The sequence below is a fragment of the Typopeltis vanoorti genome, chromosome 8 (genome assembly GCF_054136105.1).
Source record: "Typopeltis vanoorti isolate ZY-2024b chromosome 8, IOZ_Tvanoo_1.0, whole genome shotgun sequence".
Classification (NCBI taxonomy): domain Eukaryota; kingdom Metazoa; phylum Arthropoda; class Arachnida; order Uropygi; family Thelyphonidae; genus Typopeltis; species Typopeltis vanoorti.
In genome coordinates this window covers 29,122,963-29,141,059 of record NC_143556.1, presented here as the reverse complement: position 1 = coordinate 29,141,059, position 18,097 = coordinate 29,122,963, and the positions used below count along the sequence as shown (strand labels likewise).

At 34.5% G+C, this 18,097-nt stretch overlaps 1 protein-coding gene across 1 annotated transcript in view; it reads right to left on the bottom strand.

Moving 5' to 3' along the window:
- Nucleotides 1–17,893, bottom strand: part of LOC150103889 (uncharacterized) — an 86,542-nt gene extending 68,649 nt beyond the window's left edge. Inside the window, exon 1 of the mRNA XM_090396588.1 lies at nt 17,858–17,893. The gene's annotated coding sequence lies outside the window, so the exon portion shown is untranslated. The remainder of the gene's footprint in view (nt 1–17,857) is intronic.
- Between the last annotated feature and the right edge of the window lie 204 nt (nt 17,894–18,097).

Below are 18,097 nucleotides of genomic sequence, written 5' to 3'. Positions count from 1 at the left end.
TCAGCTACCACATAATAGCTCCCCTTTCATCCTCTTAACGTAGTTGCTTCCTGCCTAACGTTCCTTGAATTGATCTTTCCAAGCGTGACATTTATATGGGTGGTGTACCCGGAAGTTTACCACTATCTCGGGACGACATTAAATAACGTGCAAACGGGACCGTGGAACATGATTGTGGTCAGTAACTGTACGTTGCGGACAAGTTCGTCAAGCGTGAAACAACTTTTCCTAGTGTATTACTATTGGAGACATGAAGATGATGCAATATGAAATAACTGAATATATTTTAGGGCGCAGTATGTGATTGTCATTGAAATCAGCAACTGGTGCTGTGTGATTGAAACGCAGTTCAATCATAATATGTGAATTATGTAATTGACCACAAGGCGTACGGTGTCACGGAGATATCAAATAAATGGTAATTAAATCGACTTTATCAGTGAATTTTTTAAAAAACGTATATGCGTTATATTAATATCTTTTAATTAAAATAGAGCACTGGAAGAAATCAACAATTGGAGCATGTGAATATCATGCAATTCTATAGCACGAACGTTGTCATGGAGATATCAAAGAATGACTGGAACTCAACAATCCCAGCATGCAAATTATAACACGCGCGTTGTCATGGAGACATCAAATAAATAAATTTGATATCATGGAGATATCAAACAAATGACTGGAAATCAACAATCACAGCATGCATGCAAATTATAAAACGCGCGTAGTCATGGATCAAATATAATGCAGTGAAATTGACTACACACGCTGCGATAAAACGTCACACACGTGAAGCATGCAATTAACAAGACATGAATTTTTGTGGTAACAGATAGTTGTCAATGAAATCAAATCGATTTAATTAAAATTTATGCCTTTTAAATATCAAAGTAAATGACCTTGAACTGGTATCAACACATGCTTGGTGTTATTGAAATGTGGCTTAATCACATCATGCGAATTATTGCTATATCGGCAACATGCGTTATCGTGGCAACAATAAACGGATGGTAGAATTGATTTTAGTTGAGTAAAAAAAAAATAATAATTTACGTTTTATTGATGCGTTTAATACTAAATAATGTAGCACTGGACACATCACTGATGGTTTAGAACCGGCAGGATTTTAAAATCAAACGAAAAGAATTTTGAAGCGTACAACTTAAATACCATAATATCTGATCTTTGCTTTCTTTGGATGTGCGTATATCACACTGGATGCATCAAACAAGCACACAGATTAGAGGATTGTTGAGCCGCAACGCTCTTTGTTTTTTCTCTTTCTTTCTTTCTGGTAGGACAGTCACGCATGTCGATAGAATATCGGCTAACTTCACAAGAACTAAAAAAAGAAACGCCAACACACATCCAGAAGTAATGCCGGTCACACACAGCCTTCTAACGCCAGTGATTTTTGCACTTCTTGCGCTAACTGCAAATCTCTGCAAAGACCATGACAGATAACAACCCTTGAGGTCAAGTTCATTCAAGTTGCACGTGCATCTGAAGCTACCAGATTGCTTTCTCTGCACCTGGTTGGTGTTTTGCTTCACATGGGCGACTGGTTTCATGCGTCAAGTGAGGGGAGGGGGAGGAGGGAGGGAGGGGGTTGACTGACTCCGGCTTCCTTATGCGACTATGATTTAAACAGTTATTATTTTGGGACGTGCTTATCAACTACACAGCATGAGTGATCCTAAGTCACCCTTTTAGCCTTCTCAGTGTCATACTGATGTCAGTTATACTGCCATTACACTTAAGATCATGCACTTTCGTTTATTAGTATGATTATTTAATTTTATATGTTTTTATCTCCAGATTAACCAAAATTGCTTCCCCGCATGTTAAGTGATTAGCTTTTTTTATTTGTTTTTTTCTAAGAGAAGGGTTCGGATTTGGCTTCTTTAACACTAAAATTGTTATGCCCATAACTATTTTCGTGTTTCTTCTAACGTTCTGTTTCAGACACTTTAAACACCAGCATGTACACGAGGACCATTATTTATTACTTCTACCAACAACCGAAATTAGTGTCTGAGACTCTCCAGGCTGAGAAAAAATTAATCATATTTAAGTGTACCCCAAGGCTGGAAATTGGTATGGCGAGCCGTTATGGTGGTAGCAGGGTGTGACCTGTTTTCTTTATAGTGAGGTCTTTGGACTAATTTAGTTCTTCAATCCATCACTTACTTGTCCACAGGAACGCCTAATTATGTTCTCTCTCTCTCTGTATTTTTATTTTTATTTATTTATTTTTTTGTGGTATCATCTTTACCTTGCAGGCTTTGTGCATCAGAGAATCTAGACTTTAGAAAGAGCATACCGAATACGATTCTTTGTTGAATAGGAGATTTTTTTTTTTAAATAAACGAGAAAGAGAGAGAGAGAGAGAGAGAGAGAGATGTAATATTATCCAATGAAAGTTGACTTCAAGCACATACACACTGACCCATATACAATTCTCAATACACATAAATTTGCCTTCTACTAAGTGGTCATGCATCAACGACTTCCTGTCTTAGAATATAGTCATTAAGGCCTAATTGGACTCATTATTTCAAATAACGTACACTTCTGGTGGCGTATTCTTCCACCCTCCTAAATGCTATTTTGAAACATCCGAATTTGCTGAGTAATCTTGTTAAGTACAGCTTGGATCTGATAAATCTTATCTATATCTTCCCATGTGAAGAAAGGGTGATGCCCAAAGACAAGATACAAACGTAAGGAAGAATCCATTATTATAAAGAAAACAAGTCCCGTAATGGCTAATATACTAACACTTTGACTGTGTGTGTGGGGGCTGGGAGGGATGTGGCGACTGCAAATGAACGGGAAAATAATCATTTGACTTTAACCTTGCAGTATTTGTGTTCAAGGTGGGGTTGAATAGTGGCACGCAAGTATGAAGTCACACCTGGGTACACACGACGGTGATTTCAAATCTATTTTTGCTTGTGTACATATCCCTGACTTTCCGTAATGTTCCTGTAACTGGTCAAACAACAAAGAATGATTTCGTCGAAGAGAAATGATATCCAATTGCTTAAACCATTTCGTTTTGTTGCTATAGCAACAAAACGATTATTTGTTGCAATATAAGTTTTCAACTTGCCTCTTCGTTTTGTTGCTATAGCAACAACACGAAGAGGCAAGTTGAAAACTACAGGAATGTTTTTTTTTTTTTCAAGTTACGCTACCATGGAAACGAAATAACCTAATTTAACAATTATAACCAATGGCTTCTCAATTGTTGACGATTATCTCATATTATGATTAATTTTACATACGTTTGATTTTAAAGGAAGCCCATTTAATGTTAATTGAATTTTAGAAGTAGGTGTTTTCCAAAAGCACATCCTATTTTTCTTTACACACGCGTGTTCAAAAGCAGGTGTTTATCTCTTATACGGCGACCCACAAAAACTGCTATTACCTGAATAACGAGAGAAGAATCAGCGGGCGTTATATCAGGAAGTACAGAACTCAGGCCACAAGGATGCTTTCGAAAACTTGCGTAGGATGATGAGCGGTGTTATCATAAGGGGAGAAGTGGGTCAGTTGGTTCTCACAAAATTCGAAGAATTATCATACGACGATAATTACAAGGAAATGTTAGTCACCTCATACAGATTACTTCTTAAGAATTCGAGTATCTTCCTCATTCCCCTATCACTGGTCCCTAAATACTATTTTTAGTAGTGACCTCTGTTCGTTACAACCATTGACCTTCGTAATATTTTCACTAACTCCCTTCGGCAAATATCATTGTGGTATTAGATTACGGCGACGAAATGCCGTGTTTCTTTTAAAACAGACCCAGTTCTCCACCCCAGAGAGGGGGGAGGGGCGTCTGTCTAGTTTATACTCCCTTTTCAATGAGGTCATGATAATGGCTATTTTGCTATCGCTAACAGCCCTTAAAAGGCCACTGGGTGTCCGAAACTATTGTGAATTAAGACTTATATAAGGTTGCATTGAAACAAAAAACAAAGTTATAATAACCACTACCTTGCCAAGGTCCTCCATTACTCGCTACATTAATTTCGAAATGAAATTCTAGGAAGCTATAATAAAAGCAAAAGTCCTTGGATACGAAGTGCCAATCGCTTTCTTCCTGTTTCTTTCTTTTCCCCCCTCCCAAGAATCTATTAATGCATTCCTATTAATACAAATCATGATCGGAGAGCTAACATCCAATTGCCAACTTCATCATCATAAAAGGTTTTTTTTTTTTTTTTTTCATTTTTAGTTTGTTTAAAATTCATTTCTTGCACAGATGTTATGTCGTGGAAAGCAGGTCAACTCAGTTTCAGTTAAATTCTTTAAGTGGGTCATGACCTTATGGCACTGTCTGGCGGTGGTAATTGGGGCCGGCCACGAGTCGTTAAACGGGTTCTCCAAATGTCACACCCCAACTTGGTGTTTTCTATTTCTTAGTGCGTCAGCAGGAGGCACACATCTTGACATGAAACAAGCTGAATGCGAGCAGGCCTTCTTCGAAAACCATCAGCCACTTGGAGAGTCGTTTTATTCGATAGAGCGATTGAATACGTTGTTAACAGTTTTTCGTATCAATCATTTCACAAAGGAACCAGTTGCATACACAAAGAACAGGTGTTAGTAAAGATCAGTGTAAACACATTCAATGCAATGCTGGAAAGAACTTAGCATCGAGAAGGAGTTGTTTATTTAGTTCTGTAAACAACAAACAAGTAAACATAAAATGTTCTAACAGAATACGATGTGTTGCCATTTCACTTAAATGACTGCTATAACACACAACAGAATTTCGTGTTACCATAGCAACAAAAAATGAAATTGAATGGAACTCTATCTAGGGACAAAAAACATGTTGTTGCTATAGCAACGAAATAAAATGTAACTAAATTGAACAATTTATCGCATTTAAAATAATTATTACAAATAAATATATATTTGAATAAAATTAATTTAAAACTAAATACATTCTAAATAAAATTTCATTTAAAAGATACAGTAGAAGTTATTTATAAGAAGAGTTCGCTACGATTATAAAAATGTTGTTCTAACGAATATTTATTATATCTTGTACTCCACAGTAGAAAATCGAAAATTAATCTGTTTTGAAGAACGACTATCGGACGTTAATTAGATGGTGAAAGGTGAGCAAATATAAAGAATAAAACAGAATGAATCAGAAATACCCATACTGGAATTTATTAAACATCATTGGTTGGAAAAAGGATACGATGAAGGAATCTGGCGATACATTACGCTATTTCCAGTTAACTTTAATTGTCAATCTGTCTTCTTGGAAATTACGAAAATTAACTCAATCCTATATGTTGGTTCTTCAAAAGTACATTAGCATTCTGATTATCCACAAATTAAATTAATTTATTTGTGCTTCTATTTGTAAATTTACGGAGAAAATTATAACGTTTATTTAAAAAAACAACAACAAAAGTTTAGCAATAAATTAATAGAAATATTAGAAATATTACATTATTAAGTATATACAGATCCAGTTTGAACCTTTGTTTTCAATTATTAAAAGGATAATTTAAAATAAAGTAACTTAAAATGATATTTCGTAGCAAATTTAAGTACTTTTTTCAGTTCCTTTGCAAAGATCTAAAGTGAAAACAACTGAAAAAAATGCTTGTAAATACTTTAAACACACACACACACACACACACACACACACACACACACACACACACACACACATGACTCTGAACATCAGAAATGAATGAACCATATTGTCGGACGTGATTTTACATGATTACCAGAAATAGCGACAAGCAGTGGCGCACCCAGAGGGGGGGGGTGGGTGGGCAGGGAGTCCTGGGCCTCCAAAGAAAAAGGAAAAAAAAAATTTCCAAAAATATTTTCCTAATTAAAATTATTTTTTTTTTTTTAAATGTATGTAGTGTCTTGTCTTCTATTTCTGTACTATTTATGAATTAGCGATCATTGCAGATGCTCAGTCATAGGTCGTATGCGATGCGCAATATTCCCAAATCGTCTACTCAAACCCCCCCCCTAAGATTAAATCCTGAGTGCGCTACTGGCGACACGATATTGGCGATTCACATTTATTCAACTGAAACCGACCAAACTGAACTCTTTAAAATAAATGCCCTCGTTATGACCTAATAATATTTATTTGTTTATTTTTTAATATATTTAAACATACGGAAAAGTGATTAACATCAGACTTTTATCAATCTTTGCTGTATATTCGTTGTCATAACAACGGAAAGTGACATGGACTAAAATCTATTTCTTGTAAAAAAAAAAAAAAAAAAAACTGTGTTGTTATGTCAATGAAAAATTATTTAATAAATTTGAATAAAACTATTTTTTCCAACTTCAAAAAAAAATAATAATAAAATAAAATAAAATAAAATAAATAAAATGCATTTCATAAAACAGATGACTGGTAATGAAGAAAATTACTTAAGGAGGAAATAAGATTATTGCACGGGTGCAATCCAAGGCTACGGTTATTATTCATCATCCTTAAAAGGTACATTCCATGAGGTTTCAACGATCTTTTTTTGAGATTCCATATGAGTTGCTTTCTCTTTTACAAACCCACACGAGGAAAAACGAGAACGCACTTGGCAAGAGTACAACACATTCCAACTAGGAAGTTCACAGCTCCGAGAAACCATTTAGCAGCTCTTTGGAACCGTATAGTGATTATATATATAAAGAAAAAAAAGGAAACTCTGCTGAGGAAGATCTGGAATTCATCAAACACGATTTTGTTACCATAGTAACCAATATTAATTATCGCAAAATCAATTCGCGGAAGTGCAAATGCAGGTTCAGCCTCCAACGAAAACCTGCAAACTTATACATTTCTTTCCAGGGCCCCGCGTGGCGGGTAGAGGAAATCGATGATGTTGCTAAGACAACCAAAGAAACTGACCAAGTTCTATTCATTCAGTAACAGAGATAATCTATTTACAATATATTCCCATTATACTGTGAAGTAATCGGACACATAAAGATGGGATATGTTAAGTTAGTTTAGGATATGAAAGAGAGTACAAAACCATTTAGGGAAATCTGAAAGGGTAAACGATTTACCATAATACGCAGTGAATGACCAGAAACTAATCGTTCCCTTTAGAACTGGCGACCCGGTTGCGAAGAAAAGCCAGAGAGTAACATAGTAGCTAAATTGTTGTGAAGACATCATAGATTTGCAAAGAAATGTGTTCTCGTCTCAAACGAACAAATCTAATACTTCTAATAGAATATCTGCGATCATCATTCATTGTTTATAGCAAGTTGTGTAAAATTTTGAACGGAAATTAAAAGAAAAAAGAAAATAAATATTTATACATCTCTGAGCATCTCATGATATATGTATTTGTTGTTGCACAGTAGTATTAAGTGGTTTAGTTTATAAGACAAATTTTTAACTCTTTTAAAAAGGCGTTTTAACAAATCCAAAATGAGTTTTTTTTTATTATTATTATTTCTACAAGCATTTTATTTATTTATTTATTTATTTATTTTTGTAAAAAAAAAAAAGAAGTAATCTATTTGCTTTTTAACTGCATATGTCCACCCCTATCCATTCCTACTGTATCAGTCAGAAATGCTCTTACAATCGTTTAAAAAAAAAGCCTATAGGGATAATTATTTGATCCCTTCCCCATGTGAATTTATGTAGCAGATTATTCTAAGTTTGTCTCCTGTAATTTTATAAATTTCTGAAAGCTAGTGAAATTCATACAACCCAAAATGTCTTGATATAAAATTACTTAAAAAAATAAACAAAAGGTGCATTTTTACAGCATTCTGTGTAGTAATTCTTTTAGTAATCATAATAATTGAATCTATATTCGTTTTTATTTATAAATTGTATTTTTTTTTAATTTATTCAATTGTTGTTGTTGGGGAAAAAAAACAGCTGTTTTCAATGGTTTACGGAATCTCCTCTAGAGCGACGATAAAAATTAGCATATATACACACATATATAAAAATACAAAAAAAATATAGAATTAATAAAAATAGAAAAAATATTTAGCCCACGTATGGTACTAAAGTACTGCAGATTAAAAAAAGAGTATATAGATACTGTATATGATTCATCAGGGTCGCTGCGTCTTTGTATTACTGAAATTACAAAGTCAATCCTTCCTACCTGCTTACTAAAGAACATACAATAAAATATGTAGGGTAAATGATTATTCATGTGACAGTAGAAGAAAAAATACAAAGGAAGAGAAAATAGAAAACTTATGAGAACATAAAAGCAATAATAACCGTGAATATATCAACTCATAAAGCTGGAATTTAAAATCCATTCGTTGTAGTTATGTCTTCAGAAGCAATAAATGCTAGAAAATTTTCACCCAAGTAACGAAATGAATCTAATAGAGATGTTAATGTATAAAAGAATGTAGATTATTTTTATGCAGACAGAAAACTACAAATAACAATATAAAATAAGAATGAATAAAACCATCAGACCAGGAAGTTGCTACTAACAGAGGTATAACAATCCAAGGTCTGTCCTGAAAGAAAAGAACACGCTAATGATTGCATACTAACACTAGAAGGCGTAATCCTTAAAGTTTTGCACACCAACCCTGAAAGCAAACAGTACACCTTTTATCAACAATGCAAGCCTAAGTATGTTATTATCAACAATCAACATAAGAAAACAAAAATCAAATAAATCTACTTAGAGTAAAACATTCTTTATTGATCTGTTTCCGATACATATTATGACTGTTTTACAGCAGCAAATATGTTATTTGCATTTCGAATAGGCTAATGAATGGGAGACAGCTATATGATAATACACCACGCATTACGTAGGACAAGGGAAAAAAAAGAGAGTAATTTATCGATGATTGTCACTATACCAACGCCCTCTGTATTATCAAGTGGCCAAAGCCAACACACACGGGGGAAAAAAAAAGTTAAAAAAAAAAAATATATATATATATATATATATATATATATATATATATATATATATATATATATATATCAGCTTAAAGAAAATGAGCCATAATTACCTATTAGGTAAAGCAATACTTAAGGATAACATAGGCGTGTTTTTCTACGCGTATTATTGTAGTTACTACATCCCGTGCCACTTATTTCTGTCTTTGCTCAGCGCTCCGATAGCATAGAAGATATTTTAATTACACCCCAGTGAAGAATTACATACACCAAACAGTTCTCATGAGACACGGCAGTTGGAGAGTATGATTAATATAATCGCTATCAAAGTCTATTTCTCAATCAGAATAAAGATGGCCAGTAAGAGTGACAGATATGATAATTATTAAGGATGTCTGGGTTGGGTGGAGACGTTAGTATGAAATGCTGCAGTGATGCGGTCCCTACAGGGCAGAAAGGTTCAAGGTGACCACAGCAATTGTCCCGATGACTCTTTGGCACGAAAAGGTACTTAACGCTAAATCGTGTGTGAGGTATTACCGTTACTGGGACAATGGTATAAGCTCACATTTTATCTATTCTTAGAGATGATACGCTTTGTAGGAATGTGAGAATACCTATTAGGATCGACCTGAACTTGTAATGTATGCGTTTGTTAATCGTCTCCGTCTGGGTCAGTGTGCCTATATGTTTGTTTGTGTGTGTGTGTGTGTGTGTGTGTGTGTGTGTGTTTGCGCAAGACAACTAAAATGGCTTTATTACTTAATCTACGAACCATATGGAACAGTTGAAACCAATTTCATATAAATGAATTCTGGTTATCCAAATAATAATAATAAATCGTATATAGAACATGAGTAAGATGAAATTCAAAGCATATAGATAAATATAAATAAATTATCTATATTCATATATTTATGATAAATTTATACAGATTCGTATAGAATACAGATAAAGTATATGCTATTATTAAATCAATACTTTAATTGATCTTAACTACCTTTATTATTATTATTATTATGTGACACCTACAGGGAGTCCAACGACTCATCATCAAGAGAGTGTGCCAACAGCAGGGAACGATGATCCTTCCAACTACTAACCGCACTCAAACTTGCTTAACTTTCTGCGAGCCATTAGTAGCAGAAGCGTTACCAATCGACCAACCTTTGCTGGCTATGATGGTTTAGCTAACACTATCAGTCAAATAGCTCAAAGAAAAGGTTTCCTTAATTTAGTTGTATATACACGTTCTTTTTATTACAGTACTATTATTAGTTTTTCTATTTTATTTATTTTGCAATTATCAAACTTCTAATATTGACAATATTTCTTGTATAAGAAATGCTTATCACGTGCAAATCGAAACCTTGCTGTTGCCGTGGAAACAGAACTTTCACATCCGTATGCTGTGTTTTGCTATACATGAAGAAGCAACCACGAATTACGCCATTGTAATATTAGATTTTGAATTTTTGGAGTTTAACTTCCCAAATAGCTTCATACCAATAGATTTCAACGATATACACGTTTGATTGACATTTCATATTTCGAATAATAGCATAACAAAAATTGATAACTTGAAAATGTGTGAAAACAAAACTGAAAGACCGGTGTGTTAATATTTGTAAATGTTGATCCAACTAGATTTTCTATAAGTGTGTTTATTGAAGCGATGCATGACGTCTACTATTATAAAAAAATATTAAGGTTTATAACTGCTTTCAATATCAAGGCTACACTTGAAAAAATTTCGGATGTCTAAACCTGTTTCCTGTATTTACAGATCTTAGGCGAACCTGCTGCTCCAGCTGTAGCATAGTTCCTTGTCTTGATATTAGCGACATAGCAATGTCCATATAGCTTCGCTAGTCACGTGCAAGCGACTTAGGTCACAGATCCAATATTTGTTCAACAATAGTAAATCACGACATGTCTAATGTGGGGCAAGCTTGAGATTAGTAGAGAATACAGTACGGTATGTAATAGGAACCTTACGTTAACTAAACTTACCCGAGGAAAGTAACTTAGTATAAATGAATGAAGAGATAATGGCAATCACTAGGAATACTGGTTTACCAGTATTGTAGAAGTATATATTTTAATAGTCTTAGACGGATATGAAGTAATAATTAGTTTCATATAATTTTTCTAAGAACTATATTTATATTAAATATAATAGTAATATTTATTTTCTCTTTAAAATCAAAAAATTATTCTTAAATTTTAAAAATATTTTATAATAATTTAAAAATATATAATACACCGTTTTGATTTTTATATCAGATTCTTACAAATAATTTTTAACAAATTCCCGTGTGGTTGCCGGGATAAGAATAGCACCAATGTAGCCAATGCATGTCGTATGAGGCGACTAAAATTGGTACCCTTGGAGGGTAATGGATGGCAATGCTGTAGCCAATGAAGTTCTAACTGAGGCTCGGCTATATTGCTGTTACTCTCTTGCCATGATTAGAGCTTTATTATAGCTCAATAACACCTTACACTGTCCTCTACAGACAACGGGGAATATGAAAAGCAATATTGCTTCGCCCTTTTAAGCCAGTCCTTATAAGGATGAAAGCTGTTGTAATTGTAATTTATACTCTCCAATGTAGTTGATAATTAATATAATACTGTATACAATTAATATTTCTCGTATTATTATTGAAAGAAATGATGGTGATCTTAGTACCAAGGTGGTCTTATCATTCACGTCCCCTCTTTTCCACTTTCATGGCTCATTGGACAGACACACTAACTGTTACCCTTTTAAGGGAGATGGGGGAGAGAAGAACTTCGTGGCAATCCCGGACCTGCTCACCTGTATACTTGTCACGCAGTGGAATCCAGTCCCCCCCCCCTCCCCGTCAGACACAACATAAAAGATACTGAACTCCGGGCCTCACAAGTTCGCGTCTGCAAAAGAGGATATAAGGAACAAGTGTTGGGGTAGGGTTGAAAGTGTTTTTTTTTTTTTTGGTCGACCTTGAAACTCCAATGTTATATCTTGCTCTTTGAGTGGTCCGGATCTTTCACAGCGAAGTAATTTACCCCATTACTCAGATAACTTTTTTTTCCTTTTTCTTTTTTCTCGAAACACACGCACGCACAGATAATGAAAGACTTCGAAATTTAAAACCTATTTTCGTTTTTTCGTTCTGATTGCAATCGAAGCTAGTTGCTTATTATTCGACGCTTCTAATTGCATGCGTGTGTTATTTCAGACACGTGAGGAAATGTATTATCAAAGCCTATTTATGAGTTGAAATATGCAAATTTTAGGCGCATAAAATACAAAATTATTTTCGGCTCTGTAATTTACAGTTAACTTTTTCAGTAGAGTGTATATTTTTTCCAGTAGGAAATAGCACTTTGTCTATACAACTGTATTTTCCTAAGTATAATTCCAAGTAGTATTTTTATAGATTGTCTGCAGGCTTTCCAAAAAAAGATTATTTAATTAGAGGATAATAAGCCAGTTCCTGGAAGCACAACTAACCCCGAAACAAGAATTGTGTTTCAGTCGCAAGTTTGAACCACGCATAATTCCATCGTGTTAGCAACAGTTTATATCAAAGATAATTAAATCAGTTATAAGAACAACAACAACGGATAAAAATAATAAAGTAAAAATACTTATTATTAAATAGAAATCTTTAAAAAAATTAAATGACTCAAATACTTTCAAATCTCACTTATTTATTCTTATATACAAACCACTTGTTTCCTTACTGTATGTATATTGTTGGCCACTAAATTAGAAACGTCGCAGAAATCAGTGGTTTAAGTATAGACATGCGACTGCCCAGTACCGATCCTCTTCAATTTCCTGCGCATAGTTCGGTGATATGTGGGTCGGGAACAGGCTGCATTAAATGCTTCGGTCAATTGCTACACGCAGGAAGTTCTATTTGTCCGCAGATGACGGCGATCTCGTTTCTCATAGACTGTCTTAGTTACGCCTCTTAGACAAGCAATGGGGGTTATTTTTCCACTGATTAAACACCTGCGATATCTCATCTTTTGCGAAACCAGTCAGCGTTGCTGTTTTCAAAATCGTGGCTTCAGCCAGACGGACACCCACAATAAGCCCTTTATCGAACTCCGAAAGATCTTTTCTTTTTTCCTATTGTGATCAACACTATTGACGATTACTGACAACCACCATTCTTAAATAGCTGCCTAGAACATGCGGTGACGTACGGTATTCTGCATATAAGCTGTGTAAGTGACGTTTATGTTTATCTGTATGAAGGCTTTTAATTCAGTGGCCGGTATGTGTAACTGTCTTATTCGCGTTATTTTTTTATGTGATTACGTCCCATGGAAGATTATTACTCAACCTATAGTACGCATTTGTACCATGGATGGGTTAATTTTTTTTTCATTTTTCTCAATTTTTATATGTATTTTTTTTTTATTTATTTTTACAAGGTCCAGAAGCCCTGCTGTAGAAACCAAAACATGGAACTTTGTCAGCCACTTCACATCTCTAAGAAGCGGGCGGTGGTCCACACCTGGCGATGAGATTCATCCTTCCTAAAGACAATCACAAACATCCATGTCTACGGCGAGATTCGAGCCCACAACCTATTGGTTGGAGAGCGGGTATGCTAACCACCATATTATATCTTCTGGTTTTTACTATTTATTCCTATCATATATATTCGTATCGTATATAAACTATACTTTTTAAATGTTGCATATTTTGCATCTCATTAAAGTTATGTATTCAATTATTAGTCAATATTTAATATTGCTCAATTCAATATATTAAATATAAGAACAATATTGTTCAGTATAAATATAAATTTAGAAATTTATCTAATTTGCATAATTAAATTAGTGTTACTAATACTTCTCTCTCTCTCCTCACACACACACACACACACACACACACACACAGTAACGAAAATAATTAATTTAAAAATAAAACAATAGAAATAAAATCATAATCACGTACTACTAGGGAGGTGTGGGGAGAAACTCGAACAGAGTCGAACGCGTATGTTTGTATTATTATTCGAACTGAATTTCGAACAATAATACAAACTCCGCCCCTAATAAATGTTAATCGTAATTATTATACTTACGTTTTAAGGAAGAGGTGGGGAGTGTTCGAAAGGGTTATATTTGAACAAAATTCCATGCTACATTGAATAAATAGGTCAGCTACATCTCGCTTTTGTATAAACCTATCCGAGCATCTCTTTATTCAAAGAAGAAAAGAGTAGGTGAGGCCTCAACGGTCACAGGAACTTCGACAAAAGGTTACTTCATATCTTAAAGTGGTTTGCGTTGTTCCTGCAAGTTTCTCAATAGAACTTTATTCGTTTGATCCTTCTGATACTTTCTGCGTTCTCCATTAGGTTTAACGTACTTTGAGTCTAAACTTGGTCGTTATCAGAGGAGGAGGAGGGAAAAAAAAAAAGAAAAAAAAACCGATTTTGACAAACTGCCTTCTCGCTAAAGAACAATCAACCCCACACTTGACCGCATCGGTGGGTAGGACCGAGGGCTGATTAAAGCAATAACCCCCACGCTTTTTAAGATTGGCGGCAGTTTTCCCTAATTAAACCCGCAATACTGAAACTGCTTTTTACGGTCTAATAATTTTGAACAAGACACGTTTGCGATTGTAACCAACTAAGGACACTCCAAAGGAAGCCGAAAACACCTGGAAGTAGTTGCTAAATTTAAACAAAATTAAAAACGGAATTAGATGAATTTCCTATTTCGATGAACTAGAGTTATGAGAAACGGGAAAAATAGAACCGGAATAATTAATGTATAATAAACGTGGGGTTTCTAAAAGGAAGTTAAAACTATTTCCTGTTTCTCTCTCTCTCTCTCTCTCTCTCTCACGCACACACACACACACACACACAGCAGAACTTAACAAACCTAATGGTTGCAAAGCTACTTGAAAATCCATACGTTTATAAACAACCATGCGGAAAAGTCTACAAGAGTTACTAGTATTTGTAAAGCGGCTACTTCCTTAAATTAAAAGCATCCCCACTCTTTCTTAGGTCCTTCCTTGTAGTTGTTTGTCACTGGTAGGTTCTTCTTATACCAGAGCATCATCGCAAGCTTTCCTTAAGTGAGTTCCTATTTGGCCAATCTAATGACGACACTGTACTTTAAGTCTTTTCTTGTTTGAGCTCTCATTGGAGGTTTAAGAGAATTCCAATGTGTGTGTGTGTGTGTGTGTGTGTGTGTGTGTGTGTGTGTGTGTGTGTGTGTAGGAACATTTTAGACAAAATCAGTTATGATTATTCACGGTTGTTTTATGCATAACAACTAATTAGCATTTTTTTTTCAATACAAATTCCATCCGCGAAAAGTAGTGAACCTCTTGTGTTTAAATTTTAAATACGTCAACTCTGAAATTAGAAATATCAAAAATGCTTTTATTTTCTATAAAATAATGATGTATCTTTAATATTGTTATTAATTTTTAAAATAATATTTATTATTTTCCATTAATTATCTAATTTACAAAATATTTTTTTCACACTATAAAAAGAAATTAATCTCTTATTTATAATAAAACCAACATGACTTTTTAATGTTTTTATTGTAAATAAAAATACACTTTCGACCCAAAGGGGAATTGGATTGAATTGAAGTGATGTATTATGTAAAGATTGGAATTCACTTTACAAATGCGAATATACTTTATTTTCCTTTTCGTTAAAGAAAAACATCCTTCATACTCATTAAGGTAAAATCGTCTCTGTGAAAAGGATCGGTTTCCCTTAAACACATTAAAACCACAAGTGGCATTTTATGACCTATTTCTTAAGCAATATCACATGAATTTCTCTGTTGAAATATTTGATTTCTATCTGATGTGCATAATTTCTTTTCGCTCTGAGCTACTTGTTTTCCTTTGTGAGGTCACATATCTCTCTTTCTCTATCCACAGGAGTTCGTTGCTACTCTATTTTCCGTGCTATTCGTTATAACAGACTATGCCTTGGAGACATGTTTTGTGTGATACATCGGATAGCAAAACTCCTATTTAGGACAACTCCGAGAGGCAGTATTTGTGTCTTTTCTATCATCTTTTTCTCTATCCTTTTGACCTTCCTTTTTAAACGTGCCCTATAAATTATATCTCGTCTTTCGTTTATTGATAAGTTTTTAAAAATAGAACATTTTGTTTTGTATGTATATGCATATTTCGTTTTTCCTCATAGAGCACTAGACTTAAAAAAGAAATAGAGGTAGTTTCTTTCCTGTCGTTTCTTGAGAAGTAGGTCACCTGTAGGTTTATGGGAGTGTTCGGCTGTAACACTTGTTTGGGAGAGTGGTTTGTATACAGAAAACTGGTTCTGCTTTCTTCATATGCAATTTTGCAGTAACTTACAACACTGACATAGTCGTATAGTATGTATGTGTGTTTAATGTGGCCACCGTGTTGCAAACATAATTATAAATAAATGGATGTAAATTAGACTTTTTCCATGCTTCGTAAAAGAAATAGTTGCATTGTGGAATGGAAAAGACAATCAGATATCTTTTAAGAACTATTAGAAACGTGATTAATTGCAGTTTTGAGAGAAGTGCTACAATGAAGGTTTTTGAGGAGTTCAATGAATCTTGTTGTAGGGATGCTAGATTGAGGCAAGGGGTGGGTAGAGAACTGCATTTGGATCATTGTTCTTAGCATTAATAATCTTAAGAGAAAGAAGAAATTTTCAATGGGTTTGTCAATGATTACATAAGGCAACTTTTACACGTAGGTCTTTGAGTTCATTTTGTATCCGAGGTTGCTGTATTTACAAATAACACTCTTAGCTTTATGTGCACAACATTCCTTTACAAAGTTGGTTACTGTCTGTTCAAATTACGTGAAAACAACTAAGACTATAGGCCAGTACATATTTTTTTGTGAATGTGTGTTCTTCAACCGGTTTGCATGTTAGGCAATATGATAAAACCCAAGAATCCGTGTGGAAAATCCTGCCACTTTTATGAAAATTGCATAACTGCCTGCTGAAATATCAGCACACCTAAATGTAAAGTATATTCGTGTCATTTGAGTGAATTTTTCTGATATTAGATTTTTATTCCTAATGGTAGCATTTTCATGAGTGTGACTGCCACTCACGAAGGGTGTAGCTTATAGTACATTAATACTGTGAGTGTACTAAGTATTTTTATTTTGTATGTTACATTTATATATTTTCGAATTTTTATTTATTTTTACAATATTTGCTGCTTTTTGAGACCAAACATGAAATTGATTCAAGTCACTTCAGGCCTCCAATAAGCTCAGTTGTGGTCTTACATCGGGCAATGAAATTCATCTTACACCTAAAGGCAATCACAAACAACCATGCCCGTGGCGGGATTCGAACCCGCAGTCTGCTGGTTGGAGAGCGAATACGCTAAGCACTCAGAGAACTAGGCATGCTATCTAAGCGATTTAAAGAAACTTGGAACCCTTTTTTTTTAGTAAAATCATAACACAATAAACCAAACTTTTGATAAAACTAGGCTATTAGTTTACTCAAAAAAAAAAAAAAAAAAAGCAGTTACTAGAACTGATGACTTTTTAAAAATAATTTCTATGGTTGGGGAGGAGGAGAGATGTTCTAGATCGCTAAAATGTGAAGAAAACTTGGTTGATGTATTGTGATAAGCAATTTTTATAGGATCAGAGACAAGAGGGGTTCAGGAGGAGTACAATATGCACTGCACTAGCATTAGGAAATATTTTATTTATATCCACGATCCTCTCAAATCACCATAAGAAATGTACGTGTAACTACCATCCCTCCATTTTCTATAACAACAAAAACCGCGGACACAAGCAATTCCCGTTATAACAGAGAAATTCGCTTGCAAGCAAGGAAGTCACCTTCCACTACCAAATACCACGCACATCTTCAATTTAAAAACAACTAATAAGAAACTACTTACGGCCCAAAACGGAAGTATTAATCCCTCATCCACGCCTTGACGTAAGAACTGCGCTGATCTCCAACTGCACGCACGCACACGCACACACACACAGACTCCGGCAGGCTCCAAAAACGTCAACAAACCAATGCTCTTCACCAGTGTATAGACGCACGTTGATTTCGTAGTCCATAAGCAAGCACTAAGATCGACGCTGCTGTAGGTAAAGGTACCACAAGTGGAAGGCGGTACTTTCAGGTC